This window comes from Camelus dromedarius, chromosome 1, assembly GCF_036321535.1.
Source record: "Camelus dromedarius isolate mCamDro1 chromosome 1, mCamDro1.pat, whole genome shotgun sequence".
Classification (NCBI taxonomy): Eukaryota; Metazoa; Chordata; class Mammalia; order Artiodactyla; family Camelidae; genus Camelus; species Camelus dromedarius.
The window spans coordinates 72,826,050-72,843,502 of NC_087436.1; the positions used below are offsets into that span (position 1 = coordinate 72,826,050).

Sequence of the window (17,453 nt, forward strand, 5' to 3'; positions counted from 1 at the left end):
AAACAAGATGCATTCAAAGGCAAGCATCAAATCAACATCTATGAATCAGTTTAAGCCTCAGATTATGTAAATGTACACAGTACAGAACAGAGTACAGCCCCCCACTGTCCCTTAAACTTTATTTTTGGGAGTCACCTTCCTCTGGCCCTGAATGAAGAATTGAGTGAATCCATGACTTTTCTAGTTACACTTAGATAAGATTTCAGATCAATTTTACTCAGAAAATAGTCTGCATTTGGAACTTAAAATGACCAAAATCCATGCAAGAGTGAACATTCTGAACTTAGTTTAAATGTCCTCCCATTCCCCAGCTCAAACCTGATTCTGGCTATTCTTTCACTGGACCAAGCAGGGGAGGGAGGGGAGATTGAAGAAGACGAAGAGGCTCCCACTTGGCTGAGAGACTTTGGACTCTCAGCAGCGGGAAGCTAAGACTGTCCAGCTCAGGGGGCAATCTTCAAAACCCTCCAGCACGTCCCTGGACCAAGGCAAATGCTTCTCTAGGAGGCTGGTCTCTTGAACCTCCTTCCTCCTTGGGCATCCAGGAGCCCATCTCTCTCTCCCTTTGGATTTCCTGGTGGGAAGAGTCAAGCTCTGTCCAGAGTCCCTCTCAGCTTTCCAGGCATGAGCTGGCGCCTGCTCTCTGTGAGCCTATTTCCTAGTTCTCTGACTGGCCCCCTGAAATCCATTTCTAGACTAGGGTTTGGATGATAGAAGCCCCATTATCCTGCTACTAAAGAGAAAGAGGATGACGACTCACTGCTATCAGGGCCATACATTTCGGAAAGAGTTGCCTTTACCAATCTTATAGCCACAATCCCTCAACAACATCCCCCTCACCTGTGACCCCTTTTCGTAACCCGTTTAACTGAAATGGCAAAGGTGTTGGGCAGCTTCTCTTGGAGATCATTCTCCTTGTAAATATGCATATAAAGCATGGGAAGTTAGCCTCACGCCCCAGCTGAGTATCCGATATTTAGTTGTACCAATGCGTTCAAGTCTGTGTGTGTGTGAGAGCGGCTGTAGGAGGAACATCTCCACAGGAAGTAAGGCAGAGAGCTTCTGTCTGATGCTCTGAGTCTGCCTCCCAGTCAGAGCTATCTTCTCCTGTGTGCCTTTGATGACCCGCTTCCCTTTCCCTGTTTTGCCCACTAATTACCAATTTTCATCAACTGATTTACAGTAGTTAAAAAAATTAACCACAAATACATCCCCCAGCATAAGCATTCGATTAAAAAGGTGGTTTATAAAACAGTACCATTTCCATTTATCTCTCTTTTTGTGTTTCAAGGTCTCTGTAGCTGTTCCCTTTTGCCCATGTAATAGCTTGAGTAATTTCGCCCTCTTCTGGTGAAGTCCAAGTCCTGCAGAGTAGAAGACGGCAGTCGCATTTTGGACCATGTCTTTTCCGTATTTTACTCCCTAGATGTTTGGGTCTACCTTCTCCGTGGTGAGTCTAAACCTGAGTGATATGAGTGTTTCCAATGACTTTTAAATCTTTACGTTTCAAGTAATTTTTATCATGTGAAACATTTTGTTTGAAATTAATGTTAAGATCCCATCTCAGTGCAAAGCTGTGAGACACATGTACAGTTTCTCTCTTGTTACGCGCACCTGAGACGGTAGAAGTAAGCCATCTCCATTTTCACTCCCTGCTTTACCTTTTTTAATTGAACTTTTAATTTTGAGATAATTATAAATTAACATGAAGTTGTAAGAAATAATACAGAGATTCTGTGTACCCTTCATTGAGTTTTTGCCAGTGGTAACATCTTACAAAACTATAGGATAATGCAGCAACCAGATTATTGAGATTACTGCAGATGGAGACATTGAGATATACAGAAAATTCTCATCACCATAAGGACCCCTCATTTTGCCCTTTTTTTGGCCACACGCTTTGCCCTCCTGCCCTCACTCACTGTCTGGAAGCCACTAATCTTTTCTACATGCCTATAATTTTGTCATTTCATTTCAAGAATGTGATTCTGTAAATGGAGTCATATAGTATGTAACCTTTTGGACAAGGCTTTCTTCACTCAGCATAATGATCTGCAGAATCAGCCAGATTGTTATGTGTACCAGTTTGTTCCTGTTCCTTGCTGAGTAGTAGCCCACAGTATGACTGCACCACACGTTATCCATTCACCCAGTGAAGGACACCTGGTTTTTCCAGTTTGGGGCTATTGAAAATAAAGCTGCTATAAACATCCATGTGTAGGTTTTTGTGTGAACATAAATTTTTATTTCTCTGGGATAAATGCCCAGGAGTGCAACTGCTGGGTAGGTACTTGCTTAGCTTTTTAAGAAACTACTAAACTGTTTTCCAAAGTGGCCATACTATCTTGTACTCCCAAAAGCAGTGTCTGAGCCATCCAGTGTCTATGCATCCTCGCCAGCACTGTCACTGTTCTTCATGTTAGCCATTTTGATAGATTGATACTTACATCACATTGTGGTTTAAATTGGCAGTTAACTGATGGCTATAGGTGCTGAGCATCTTTCCATGTGATAATTTGCCATTATCCCCTTCAAAATTGTCTCTTCATGTCTTTGGCCTATTTCCTGATTGGTTGGTTGGTTTGTTTTTAACTTTTGTTTGTTTTAGCTTTGAGAGTTGTTTATATATGCTAGATACTGGCCCTTTGTCAGACATGTGGTTTGCAAGTAGTGTCTCTAAGTCTATAGCTTGTCTTTAAGTTTTTAATGAAGTCTTTACTGAGAAAATGTTTTAAATTTTGATGAAGTCAAATTTATCAATTTTGCCTCTGCTGGACCATACTTTTGGTGTCAAGTCTAAGAATTTTTCGCCCTAGATCCCCAAGAATTCCTCCTGGTTTTTTCTAAAAGTTTTATAGTTTTATGTTGCATGTGTAAGACTGTGACCCTTAATTTTTGTATAAGATTTGAAACTTAAGTTGAGGTTCATTTTTTTGCCTCTGAATGTTGAATTACTCCAGCATCTCCTGTTGAAAATGCTTTCCTTCCTCCATTGATTTTTGCCCCTTTGTCAAAAATCAGCTGGGCAGGACACAATCAAGAGAGTGGAAAGGCAACTCAGGGAATGGAAGAAAATACGTGCAAATCATATCTGGTAAGAGGTTAATATCAAGACTATGTAAAGAACTCCTACAGCTCAGTAACAGAAAAACAAGAATCTGATTTAAAAATGGGCAAAGATATATCTGGAGAAGACTATACTTTGAAAAGATACGTGCACCTCCATGTTCATAGCAGCACTATTTACAACAGCCAAGACATGGAAGCAACCTAAATGCCCATCAACAAATGACTGGATAAGGAAGTTGTGGTATATTTATACAATGAAATACTACTCAACCATAAAAAAGAATAAAATAATGCCATTTATAGCAACATGGGTGGACCTAGAGATTATCATTTTCAGTGAAGTAGGTCAGACAGAGAAATATCATATGATATCACTTATATGTGGAATCTGAAAAAAAAAGATACGAATTCTATTTACAAACCAAAAACAGACTCACAGACATAGAAAACAAGCTATGGTTACCAAAGGGGAAAGGGCGAGGAGCGATAAATTAGACATACATTACTATGTATAAAATAGATAAACAGCAAGGACCTACTGTATACCACAGGGAACTGTATTCAATATCTTGTAATAACATAATGGAAAAGACTCTGAAAAGAAAAAAAATATGTACATATATGTATAACTGAATCACTTTGCTGTACACCTGAAATTAACGTTTTAAGTCAACTACACTTCAATAAAAATTTTAAAAAATAGTAACGGGCAGAGGATGTGAATAAACATTTCTCAAGAGAAGATAAACATACGACCAACAAGCACATGAAAGATGTTCAACATCACTAATCATTAGGGAAACACAACAGAAAACTGCATGAGATGCCACTTCACATCCATTAGTATGGATGCTATTTTAAAAGTTTTTTGAGTATTGGCAATTATGTGGAGGAGCTGGAAGGCTTGTGCGCTGTCAGCACATGGTGAGGTGTAAAATGGTGCACTATACAAAAGAATATGGAAGTTCCTCTAAAATTTAAAAATATAATTCCCTTATGATCCAGAAATTCCACTTCTGGATGAATATCCAAAAGGAGTGAAAGCAGGAGCTAAAACAAATATATGTGCACCCACATTCATAGTAGCATTAATCACAATACCAAAAGGTAGAAGCAACCCAAATGCCCCTGAACAAAGTGTACTCGTCTCAAATCTTTGAGGATTTCCACCAACATCTTCTCTCCGAGTTGTCTGTACTTCCATTTGTTGTATCTTTTGTTTTGATCTTCCAAGCAAATTCAGTGTCCGTCACTGCTAATTAGTAACTTTAAAAAGAAAAAAAGCTTCTGCAAGCATTTAGCAAATTAATTTTCTGAGATCTATTTGTAGTTAGGAAAAAAATGGAGAACATATATCTTAATTTTATTTATTTTCTTCCAGTTTTTTTGAGATATAAGTGTAAGCTTGAGGTGTGCAGCATAATGACTTGACTCATATATATCATGAAAAGATTACCACAGTAAGTTAAGTGAATATCCATCATCTTATAAAAATACAAAAATAAAGAAAGAGGAAAAATTATTTTCTGTGTGATGAGAACTTCTAGGATTTACTCATTTAACAAATGTCATGTATAACATAGAGTAGTGTTAATTATATTAATCATGTTATGTATTATATCCTTAGCACTGATTTACTTTATAACTGGAAGTTTGTAACCTTTGACCACCTGCCACCAATTCTCCTTCCCCCCCAGCCCATGCCTCTGGCAATGACAAATCTAGACACTTTTTCTATGAGTTTGTTTGTCTTTGAAGCATAATTGACCTACAATGTGATTTTAATTCTTAGTGCACAATATACTGACATGGTATTTCTATACATTATAAAGTGGTCATCATGACACTCTAGTTACCATCTGTCACCATACAAAAAATTACATCATTATCAACTATATTGCCCGAACTGTACATTTCATACCTGTGACTAATTTATTTTGTAACTAGAAGTTTATACTGCTCAATCTCCCTCACCTATTTTTCTTATTCCCCCTTCTCCCCCCCGCACTCTGGCAACTACCTGTTTGTTCTTTGCATGACTCTGTTTCTGTTTTGTTATGTTTGTTCATTTGTTTTGCTATTTAGATTCCATACATAAGTGAAATCATACAGTATTTTCTTTGTCTGACACTTCATTTAGCACTTAGTAACCTCTAGGTCCATCCATGATGTCAAAAATGGCAAGATTTTATTTTTTATAGCTGAATAATATTCCATTGTATATACATACCACATCTTCTTTATCCATTCATCTGTTGATGGACACTTGGGTTGCTGTCATATCTTGGCAATTGTAAATAATACTGCAATGAACATAGGAAAGAATATATATTCTGCTGCCTGTAGATGGAATGTTCTATATTATCTACTAAGTCTATCTGGTCTAATGTATTATTTAAGGTCAGTATTTTCTTGCTGATTTTCTATCTGGATGATCTGTCCATTGGTATAAGTGGATTGTTAAAGTCCCCTTAACACTAGTACTGTGTTACTGTCAATTTTTCTCTTTACGTTTGTTAATATTTGCTTTATATATTTAGGTGTTCATATGTTGGGTACATATATATTTATAATTTTATTATCTTCTTTTTGGATCAATCCCTTTATCATTATGTAATGTCCTTCTTTTTCTCTTGTTATAGTCTTCATTTTAAAGTCTGTTTTGTCTAACGTAAGTATTGCTACCCCAGCTTTCTTTTGATTTTCATTTTCATCCCCTCACTCTCAGTCTGGGCATGTCTTTAGATCTGAAGTGAGTTTCTTGTAGGGAGTATATATATATGGGTCTTGTTTTTGTATCCACTCAGCCACTCTGTCTTTTGATTGAGGCACTAAGTCCTAAAGTAATTATTGATAGGTATGTACTTACTGCCATTTTGTTACTTGTTTTCTGGTTTTTTTTTTCATAGTTCTTGTTTGTTCCTTTCTTCTTCTTTTCTCTCTTTTCTTGTGATTTGAAGTTTATCTTTCTTGTTGTGTTTGGATCCCTTTTTCTTTCCTGGGTGTGTGTATCTGTTATAGATTTTTGGTTTGTAGGGGAGGAAGACCACAAAGGTAAAATACCTTTATCACCACATTATATCTAGGATATATATTGTTGATTACTTATCACTGATGATGTTAACCTTGGTTACCTGGCTGGGGTAATGTTTGTCAGGTTTCTCCGCTGTGCAGTTACTACTTTCTGACTGGACATACTGTGCTCTTTGAAAGGAAGTCACCATAGCAGCCCATACGTGAGGAGTATGCTTCACTTCCCTGAGGGAAGAGTATCTACATGCTTTATTTGAAATTCTTCTCCATGGGATTTTTGTCTCATTTCTCCCATGTATGTATGTATGTGTGTGTGTATTCAGTTGTTTACTTATATCAGTTTAGACTAATGGATATATATTCCATACTTTGAGTTATAATACAATGCTACTTTATTTTCTTGATCGAATTACTCCAGATTTGATCACTGGGGGCTCTTTCAGTATGATCCTCTTTCCGCTTGACCCCATGATTGTGAAGTTTTGTTGTTGCTGCACTTTCTTACTTTCTGACCCTATAAGATGTAACAGGCTCATCTTATGTATTTTCTTGCCCCAGTCCTAGAATCAGCCATTTCTCCATGAATTCCTGGATCCTTTTACTGGAGAATGATATTTAAAATCAACATCCAGGTGTTGACAATGCTGGTTGCCAGTGTGGTATTATTGCTTCAAGTCCCTCTCAATTTATGGAGCAAGGTGATATATGAGCTTATCAATAAATATTTACATAGTTATCCATCTGTATTAATGTAAACTATAGTTAATATTGATATCTCCAACTATAATTCATTGCTACATGAATCATTCTAGCCTTCTCCTTGTTTGCCTATAAACTTTCATTCCAACTGGCTTGTCTATAACAGGTGAAAAGCCTTGCTCTTCTGGGGATTTCTTTATTCATTGGTCCCATAAGTAATTTTGATTGCCTGTTATGTGTCTAGTATCACCTATTATCTGAAATAGATAGAAAGGATTGGGCAGAGAATAAAACAGACAGAAGTTCTGCCCCTGTGAAGCTTATGTACTAGCAGTCAGATGAAGTGAACATGAAACCTCTTTAAGGGATACATATTCAATCCAAGCCTCAGATTTTACATTTCTCACTTGCTTGCTAGCTCAGTGATATACTTTAAAAGATTCTTTTTTTATATTCATCATGTGTTGTTTTCAGCAAGAGAGTGTTCAGAGTATGTAATCTGCCATATTGCCAGAAATCAACAATTTTTTAAGTTAATTTCTTTTGAAGCTCAGTTTATGAAATAATCCCTGGATTTCAAGATCAACACTGCACACATATTTAAATGTACTTAGTCCTAGTACAATATACTAATTCTTGTGCTTTTCCTTTCTCATTTCCTTGAACGTGGCCTTTCCATTACTCTCTTGGAGGCATTCCCAATGCCTAAAAGAGAAGTAATATTATTGAAGCAAAAATAAAGAGGAAGAAAGAGTCTGTGTTATCAAGGGGAGGGTGTGTGTGGTTTAATTCTACAATAATCTTTTGGTAATCAAAAAGGAAGTTCTTTAGGAACCTTGGAGATTGCATCATAATAATTGAATGGGAAAAAGAATAGGGAAAGAACCAAACTTCTTCTCCCTCTCTAGATCCCTGACCTTGGAGCCCTGGTAACTTGCCTGGGTTGTTGGGAAAGTGAAGGAGGATCACTTGGAGAAAAGCAGAGACAGCCCCAGGAGCCTGGCTCTCCTGGCGGCTCTAGCCAATGAAGCCAGTGGAGACTAACTATGTAGGGATCTTTGGTCCTTCAGAGGAAAAGAATTACATTAGCTGTTGTCTCCTTGCCCTGCGGTATGCCCCTCCTCTGGTCAGTTCGCTACATAATGCATGTGACCCATCCAGTGGAACACCCAACCACACCCCAAGACTTTGCTGAGGCCCATCCAAACTGTCTTGTGAGGACGCCATCACCCTTTTTTCAACAGCACATGACACATGAAGCAAAACAAAGGGTGGAACCCTCGGTACCTAAATGAACAGTGGGGATATGGGAATGAAAGTCCAGCACAAGTGTTTGGTGTGGAGCTGAAGATGCACACACACATATGTGCTGCATTGTGTGTGTGTGTGAACACGTACACACTCACATACACACATACACACTCACATGCACACATACACCTTTTCCTTCATTTAGATACAGAGTAGAGATGCATCCAACCTAAATACATTCATCTTAAAATAAAATAAGTAAGGAAACTTTAAACCAGTTTTGCTGCCAAGTGTTATTTGGATGAGGATGAGGATGGACTTGGAAGCTGGAACCTAGTGTTCATTCTGCACTAGACTGAGCCTACCAGGGAACAGCCACAGCTAAGACATTCTCTAGCAGATACTTCCTAAGATGGACAAAAATCCACACCTTTTAGAAACACATTTAACTAAATAATTTATCATTGCAGGCTTTAAGGCCTATTCTTATGACAGACTACACACCAAACCTTTTAGGGAGTAGGGAGGCTTCTGGCAACGTGAGCCCTAGGATTCCGACAGCAGACCTGTCGGCAGGGCAGCCAGTTAAAACAGATGCTCCTAAAAAAAGCGACCTTCCAGGGAGAGATGTGAGATTTCACATTCAAACAAAAGCCACTCTGCTGTGGCCTCTACTTCTGCTAACCATGGACTAAAAATACCAAGTGAACATTAACAAACCCACACACCTCATCCATCTCTGTCCTCAGAGGAATGCCAGCAAACCTGCAACCATTCCAGGGAAATGTCTGACCAGACAGGGCAGAGCTCCAGGAAGCTGAGAGGATGGGACAGAGGCTTGAAAATTAGGCCAGACAAAGACTTTTTACAGAGAAGAGATTTCATCAACAATTTTTAAAATGCCTTTTGAAGTGGAAGCCTGCAAATGCTTATGACAGATGAGTATTTTAAAAGGAATCTTTATAGCACCTCTTTATCAAAAATAGAAGAAAATTTGTGGGCAATTTCAGAAGCATATTACATCCAAAGCTCTTACCTTACTGAGTGGAATGATGACTTTTTAAGGTGTTTATTTACACATAGTGAGAAACATGAGAAACTTCACTAGACACGGAGGATTAAGGAGCTCCAAAGACCCAGGGTGGACAGACCTCTAGTTGTCCGTCCTTTCCATGTCTTTCAGTATTAAATGTTCACCACACGCAATACACTCTTTCAGTAACTATCCATAGTCTTCTCTCCTGCCCTAGAACAGAGAACTTAACACATAAACAATGTGCAGTAAAAGGCATTTTTATCCAGTGTAATCGGAGAGCAGAAAGTATAATTGATTCTGTAGGGCATGGACTCTGAAAAGGTTGTCAACTAACTGAAACTTCCTTTTAAACATTGGTTTCTTTTACAGAAAGCTTCACAGGCTCTTTATTTCTTTCCTGAATTGTCTTCATCTTTCATTCCCAGTTTGCCTTCTGTTAATTCCCATCGACAAGGGCTAGTTACCTCCCCTAAGAAAGTAACACCAACAGTGTCCTCAATTTACCATGGCTTGAACCATACTCTTTATCCCAGGACGACTCCTCTGATTAACCCAAGTGTGGCCCGCAATCAGTACTCCCTGTGTTTGTCTTAAAGACGTATCCCAAGTGTCAGGGGTGCAGATGGCTGCAAAGTACTCCACCTTCAAGAGTCATCTTCTCCTTTAAGACATAAATAAAGGAAGCAGAATATCTATTTCACATACAGTGGAAAATCCGAAATCTCCAAAGATTCAAGGGAGAGGGGACCTTAACTTTCCTTCTTTCTTTTTTTGAAGTATAGTTGATCTACAATGTTGTGTTAGTTTCTGGTGTACAGCATAGTGACTCAGTTATACCTATATACATATTCTTTTTCACTATAGGTTATTGTAAGATATTGAATATAGTTCCCTGTGCTATACAGTAGGTCATTGTTGTTTATTTATTTTATATATAGTTGCTTGTATCTGCTAACCCCAAATTCCTAATTTATCCCTTCTACCCTTCCCCTTTGGTAACCATGTTTGTTTTTTATGTTTGTGGATCTCTTTCGGTTTTGTAAATAAGCTCAGTTGTATCATTTTTTTAGACTCCACATATAATTGATATCATATGACATTTGTCTTTCTCTGTCTGACTCACTTCACTTAATGTGATCTTCTCTAGGATCTTAACATTTTCCCAGCCACCTTTAGTGCCTGTCTGCTGCTCAGTTCTTTAACCCTTCTGCATCTTATCTCATTTCACATGACCCTCTCCCTCACCTGTTTACTGGCCAGCAGATGTTTCCCTGCTTCTTGAAGTTCCTACCATGCCACCAAAAGTGTGAGTACAGAAGAAATCATCTCAGTGTAGCTCTGCAGTCAGCCTAAAATCTAAACTAGCCCTACTGGTTCTTAAAAGTTTCTTCTGGGTTCCTGCCACTAGGAACAACAATTTCTCCACCTCCCCGATGCCTCAAGGTTTCCTAGGAAAGAACGAAGCTGCAGGGAGACTGAAGCCTACACTATTTCCAGGACCCTTTTTAGGATGAGTATTACAAAGTTATGGATACAAAACTAGATACAGGACCTTGGAAAGTGCCATCCAAATGAGCCTAAGCTTCACCAGCTTCCCTGTCTCCACATTGCTCTGACATTGACTTTCTTCCTTGTACACAACAGCCCCCAACTCTTCAATCTGTGATGTTTTCCTTATGAAGAACCAAGAGGGATCAGCTTTCATAACCAGAAAATGATAGAATATACTCCGCAAAATAACGTAATTTTCTCTCCAAATATTTCAGAGCCTACAGCTTCTAAATGAGCATGCTGAACTTCTGTTGTACTTAGCTAGCAAATGCATTTTGAGTTCCAGATTCCCTCTCCCTTTATCTACTTAGAAGTCACCCTTTCCCTCCACATGTGTCTACCACAACCATTCTAGCCAAGACATATAATTTCAGATTTCACTGAGAACGTAGCTCCCTTAAGTTGAAGGAGCTGGGATGTATTGCTAGCTGAGATATGACAGTTCCTGCTCAGGGGTGTGAGTAAACTGAGTGACAACTGATGTGTGCTCCAGTCTTTGGTTGAATAGGGAGAAGCACTTATAGAAGAGAGGCCCAGCCCTCTTCTGTGAAATATGAAGTAGAAAGGACATCATGATCTATTCAGCCAATTCTAAAAGCATTTTTCAAAATCCTGTATTTCAGGGCAAAAGCTGAGCTTCAAATGGTGGTGAGAGGTGGGAGCTATCTATCAGGCTATGTGGTAAGGAGACTTTGAGGGAAATCTATGTCCAAAGGCAGGTAAGTTGCTCCCAGCAAAGCTAGGCCTGATAAAATCTCATGAAGTGGGGTCCTTGATCTGTATCTTATTGGTGATGATAACAAAGGATAAATAGGGAGTTCGAGGTTTGCAGATACTAGCTACTATATATAAAATAGATAAACAATAAGTTTCTTCTGTATAGCACAGGAAACTATATTTAATATTTTGTAGTAACCTATAATAAAAAAGAATGTGAAAACAAATAAATGTGTATATATATATATATATAATTGAAACATCATGCTGTACACCGGAAATTGATGCAACATTGTAAACTGACTGTACTTTGATAAAAAAAGAGAACAATAACAAAAATAGCTGCCAATTACTGAGAACTTATTTCCAGCAGAAACTGTGCTAAGTGTGTTGGATAATAACACACTACAAATGACTCTTGCCCAACAAGGATTTGAATTGCATGGGTCCACGTAGACAAAGATTTTTTTCAATAATGAATACCACTGTGTGACATGATCCACAGTTGGTTGAATCCCCAGATACAGAACCGCGGGTGTGGAGAGCTGACTGTAAAGTTACACACGGATCTTCAGCAGCATCCCTAACTTCCATGTTGCTCTGAGGTCAACTGTAATTCTCATACCAGTTCTGAAAGGGAGATGTCACTATCCTCCATTTTACAGGAAGGAGACAGACCCAGGATCTGAAGTGATGCAGCTGATGGTGTAACTTACAGATTTAGAGTCAACTTCCTGACTATTTTAGAGCGGTGGGAGTGGGGGAAGTCAGCAGACTTCTCCTGTAAAGAGCCAAACAGGCAATATTTTTGGTTTCATGGGCCACATTGCCTCTGCTCACTACTCAGCCCTGAGGCTATGGTGTGAAAGTAGCCATAAACAGATGGATGTGGCTGTGTTCCAATTAAACTTTCTTTACCAAAATAATCTGCGTAGTTTGCCAACCCCCAACTAAAAGAATGCTTTCACCAGGTTTTCTTAAAGAGATTAGAGTAAGAGAACCATCATTTGATCTAACAGAGAAATCCCAATGGATGCAGAGGGCTTAAATAGATAAGGAGGCAAGATAGCATTGTGGCTAATAATCTTGGCTCGGGGGTCAGACTGCTGAGCTTTGAATTTCAGCTCAGACACTTGTTAGCCATGTGGCTTTGGGTAAGAACTTCACCTGAGCCTCAATTTTCTCATCTGAACAATGGAATAGTAATAATACCTACTTCATAGGGTTGTGAGAAATAAATTTTAAAAATCAATGTAATATCTTAGTGCAATGCTGGCTTATTATAAGCACTCAATAAATATTAATTAGTTGGGTGTTCAAGGGTACTTCCCCAGGTGTTTTGGCTTTTTCTGGCTAAATCCTCATAGCTAGGAACCCAAGTGATATGTCCCTACACTCTCTGAAGACATCTGCTCTTTACAACTTCCAAGCAGTTTATTCAAAGAGAGCAAACCCAGTGCTGAGACCATCACTCCATCTAGGCTCTGTTAAAGCACACTTGGCCTTCAAAAGGAGGGCTGTTGAGAATGGAACGCATGGAGGTAAAGTGGGGAGGTCAAGTGGGGGCCCTCTTCGCTTCACCTAAGCCAAGTAAGGAAAAACCTCCAGAACAGCTATTAGAGATGGAAGAGGAGACGGATATCTCACCCCTGTTCACTAAACCATGGAAGTGCAAGTCCAGGTGCTTCCATGAGAAAGAAGGAGAGCATGCCGAGAGAATTAATGGGGGGGAATGACATAGATACCTTTGAATGTATGGATTACAAGAACATAGAGGTTGATGCTGGTTTCCACATGGAGCATGTTGAAATGCTGGTGTATTCTAGGAGAGGGGAGCAAAAAGAGAAGGGTCAGCAATTAGGCAAAGTCCAGTCCCACCACTCAGTGATACAGGATGCATGAATTTCCCATGGGTCAATTATAGCCAAAACATATCCAAGCATGAGCTGCTGTACATGGGCCCTATTCAGAAGTGCCAGCACTGGAATGGAGGTGGTTTACCAGGTGGTCAGGGGGTAAATCTGAAGGGTTTCAATAGTCACCTAGATATACTCTGTCTGCATCAAGGAGTGATGGAAAACACTGGCAATCCCATCACTACAGCTTCAGGAGGGTATGACTCTGCACCTTTTTTTTCAATTCTTCCCTCTGTCCTAACCCTGGAGAAGACAGGGCAGGAGGGTTTACAAGGATTAAAGAGTGAACAAAAAGAGACCATGCCCCTTTCTCCTCACAGAAATCCCCAAACCAAAGGTCACTATTCCATTACTGGGGAGGGAGGCAAGTTTTTAATTGGATATGAGATTGAAATTTTGATTTTTCTACATTTTTTAAGGTCTGACAGTCAGAGTCACCAAAAATGGCTATTTTTCTAAGAACTGAAGTCAACAGAAAATATGTGAGAGCTGTCAAAAATTACATCCAAAGTACAGAAGGGAGATCAGAAACAAAATGTTTAAAGGGAGACGTGGGAACAAACTAAACCCTTTTTTGTTTGTGAGCCTGCTGACTTCAGCCCACTTAATAAACTGGTTGCATTTGCTATTATTATTATTATTATCATTATTGTTATTATTATTAAGACTGGACATGTGCATGTACATGAAGGTAGAGAATAAAATGTGTAGAAACAGTAAGGGGATATTTTAGCTAAGGCGTGTCCAACGTGTGGGATAGACAAGGGGTAAAGGGAAGCGATGTGAGCTCGAGCAAGGGAAATATACACTCATTGAGTAAGAAGACAGATCGTGGATCTGCAGGGGCACATGGATGCTCTCAGGCACACCAGTGGAGACTGTTTTCCCCACTGTCTTAAAGCAAAAGCTGTATTATCCATAGGAGAGGAGGATGGGCAGATCACAGATGTCTACCACTAAGAGCAAGCTCTTTGGCTGTGATTTTTCATACATAGAATCAACCCAGAGAAAATAGACAAGAAGCCTACTAAATGTTTAAGAAACTATGGTGGCAGGGGACCCCAGGCCTGGTGGACAAGCCTTGTGAGTACTTAACACATAAAGCAAAACCAGGGTCCCTAAACTTGTACCATTGGGAGGGGCTAAAAACGATGTGCAGTCACCAAGTGGGGCATCTTTCCTGTGTTCATGGAGGAGGACGAATAATGAGAATCCTCCCCAGGGGCACAGAGAGGGGCTGCCAGTTTGGTTAACCAAGAAGTAGAGTCCCTTTCAAGACAGACAGTCTTTGCAATTCTGCACCAGCATGATTTGGTGTTGCCTGTGAGCCAGACACAGCTCTTTGCTCACTGTTTCCATCACCGTATACTGTGCATGTTGAAGACAGATAATTTTGGTTTATGGGTCACTAGAGCATGAGCTCCATTCAGAGGACACCATGCCACAGCAGGTTTCTGAACTTGGAGCTGGATATGGTAACTGGATGAGACTGAGTGTGGTCTCCCTTGGGAAAGGGAGAATGTGTTCGCTGATAGGGAAGAAAGGCCAGAGAGGATGCTGGGGAGCCAGGGGATGGGCAGAGTCAAATATTTTGGATTATCTACCTTAAGTCTATTCCCTGTGCCCTTCCCCTGGACCTCCTCTATTACTAAGGCTGAAAAGCAAAATACCCACCTTCCCAGACATGCTTGCAGCTTGAGGTGATTGAGTGACCCAGAACTGGCCAATGAGGCGTAAATGGAAGTTACCCATGAGACTTCTAGGAAGTATTTTTTTTAATTGGAGTATGGTTGATTTACAATGTTGTGTTAGTTTCTGATGTACAGCATAGTGATTCAGTCATATATATGTATATATATATATACAATCACACACACACACACACACACACACACACATATATACTTTTTCAGATTTTTTTCTATTATAGGTTGTTACAGGATATTGAATATAGTTCCCTATGCTCTACAATAGGTCCTTGCTGTTTCTTGATTGTCTTTTAAGGAATGAATTTGGCCGCCATTCTCTTTAGCCCTTCCTCCTTTTTTGCTGACCTCCTCTTTTCTCTTCTTGCCTAGACTAGGTGGACAATCCCTGGAGGTGCAGCAGCCGTTCTACAGTAGAGAAGATGGAATTTAAGAATAGAGGAATAGAGAGACAGAAGGAACCACTTTGACATCACTGAGCAGCTGCCCCAGATCCTCACATCGTCTTATGTGAGAAAACCAGACCTCCATCTGGTGAAACTACTGTGATTGAATTTTCTGCCATTTAGATTTGAATTAATTCATGTGATAAAATGCTCTGCAGCAGTGAAGCACATGTTGTAGAAAGGAGAGTATTTATCAAAGCGCTAATAGATTTTTAATTTAAAAAAAGCCCTAAGATCAAACAGTTTGGGAAACACCAAGTTTAACCTGATTAAACAACTTGTTTTATCTAAGGAGGTAGAGCACAGTTTTGATCAAGCTTAACCACAGGGCTCCATTTCAATATCTAGCTCAGTGCCCTAGTTTTACTAGAATGAAGTTTGGGAAATTTTGTTGCATAAAAGATTAATAATACAGGAAATAGTTAATGACATTGCTAAGTGAAAAAAACAGTTTATAGTTTATATATTTCTGTTCTTTAAAGTTACGTCTAGTGAATAATTTTACCTCTCTATCATCTTGTTTTCATTTTTCAAACTCCCTCAATAAATTCCAACTACTACACATTATTTCTACAATCAGAAAAACACAATACTTTTTCCCGGTTGCTTTCTGTGTACTTGTGTGGAGTGAATGGAAGGAAGAGTGTTAAGCTCTCCTGCTCTGTAATAAGTAACAGATCTGCATTCCTGCAAATTACCCACCTGGATAACATGACCCTTCTCAGGTTGCCTCACAGTTCAAGAAAATACTCTGTTGGCTTTAAAACCTGCTGACTGAGCACATGACAAGTGGGGAAAGAGGGCACATGAAGAAGTAAGGGGAGGGGCCCAGATCAGACTGGGGGAGGGTTCTGAGGAGAAGATAGAAACTCAACGGTTTAAGGATAATCTAAAGAACCCCTCCCATGAGTTCCAACGGGACAAGCTCCTAGTGAGTGTGTGCTCTTCCAGTTCCTTCAAAATAATAAACATGCATTAAAGGATAAAGTAAAGAAAATTAAAATCACCAGAATATTATTCCTTTACATGTATTTCAAAGTATAAAGTTGCAATTAGGTCAAAAATATTTTGCCACAAAAAAACAGCAATTATTTGTAATTTATTTTGACAAAGATTGCTTTTCTAGGCTTTTTTGGTGAGTGCAAAAAGAAAAATATCAATTATCAAATCATTTTTCTCTGAGGGACATTAGAAACTGGAATGGGATAAGAGAATTATATGGAAATAATATATGAATATCAATTTCCTCATTTTGATAGTGGTCTTGTGGTGATATTTTTAAGAACTACCCACTAACATATTTGGGCATGATGGGACATTAGTTTGGAAATGTCTTCTCAAAAGGTTCAGTATTTTCCTTGCAGTTTTTCTGTAAGTTTGTGAGGATTTCAAAATATAAAATCTGAACTTTTTAAATGATGGTAAAGGAAACAAATATACTAAATTTCACTCTTCACTATTTTATTCCTCTCTCTAAACTGCATTGCTGTGGAAAGGCATTCTCTCAATATAGTTCTTCCTAATGAGCCCTTGATAGCATCTGTATTTCTACTTGGAGGCTGAAAATAGTTTATTTAAATAAACTATTTTCACCAATAAAAATATTGAATACTCAAAAAATAGTGAAGACGACTTTATATTTTTAATATTTCCTTCGTATTTTCCAAGACATTTCACATACCTTACATCACAGGGTTCTCATCAGATCAGCAGGCAACTTGGAGGAACTGAGAAGGACAGGCTGCAGACAGATTAGAGACGATGTGGACTGTGATTCCAGCCCCGTCAGTTCTAGCCATGGGACCTGGGGAACATTAACCCAGGTCTCTGCCCCTCTGCTCCATTGTCTGAACCTCCTTCATAGTAAATTTACTGTTTACAAAAATTACGCCTCCAATTTTGAAGATTTAATGAGGTATAAATCATAACCCAGGATCATCCATTCGTTCAGCGGACAGTCATAGTGCACCTGCCAACTTCCAGGCACAGGTGGTTTAGCCGTGACCCACAGGTACAGTCCCTGCTGTCA

General features: G+C 39.1%; 1 long non-coding RNA gene across 1 annotated transcript; it reads right to left on the reverse strand.

Moving 5' to 3' along the window:
- Nucleotides 1-9,125: 9,125 nt before the first annotated feature.
- On the reverse strand, nucleotides 9,126-17,453 carry LOC116156502 (uncharacterized). The gene is made up of 3 exons (XR_004140338.2): nucleotides 17,106-17,453; nucleotides 13,102-13,178; nucleotides 9,126-9,749 (listed from the first exon to the last, which is right to left on the reverse strand). It is a non-coding gene; the product is annotated as an uncharacterized LOC116156502 (long non-coding RNA).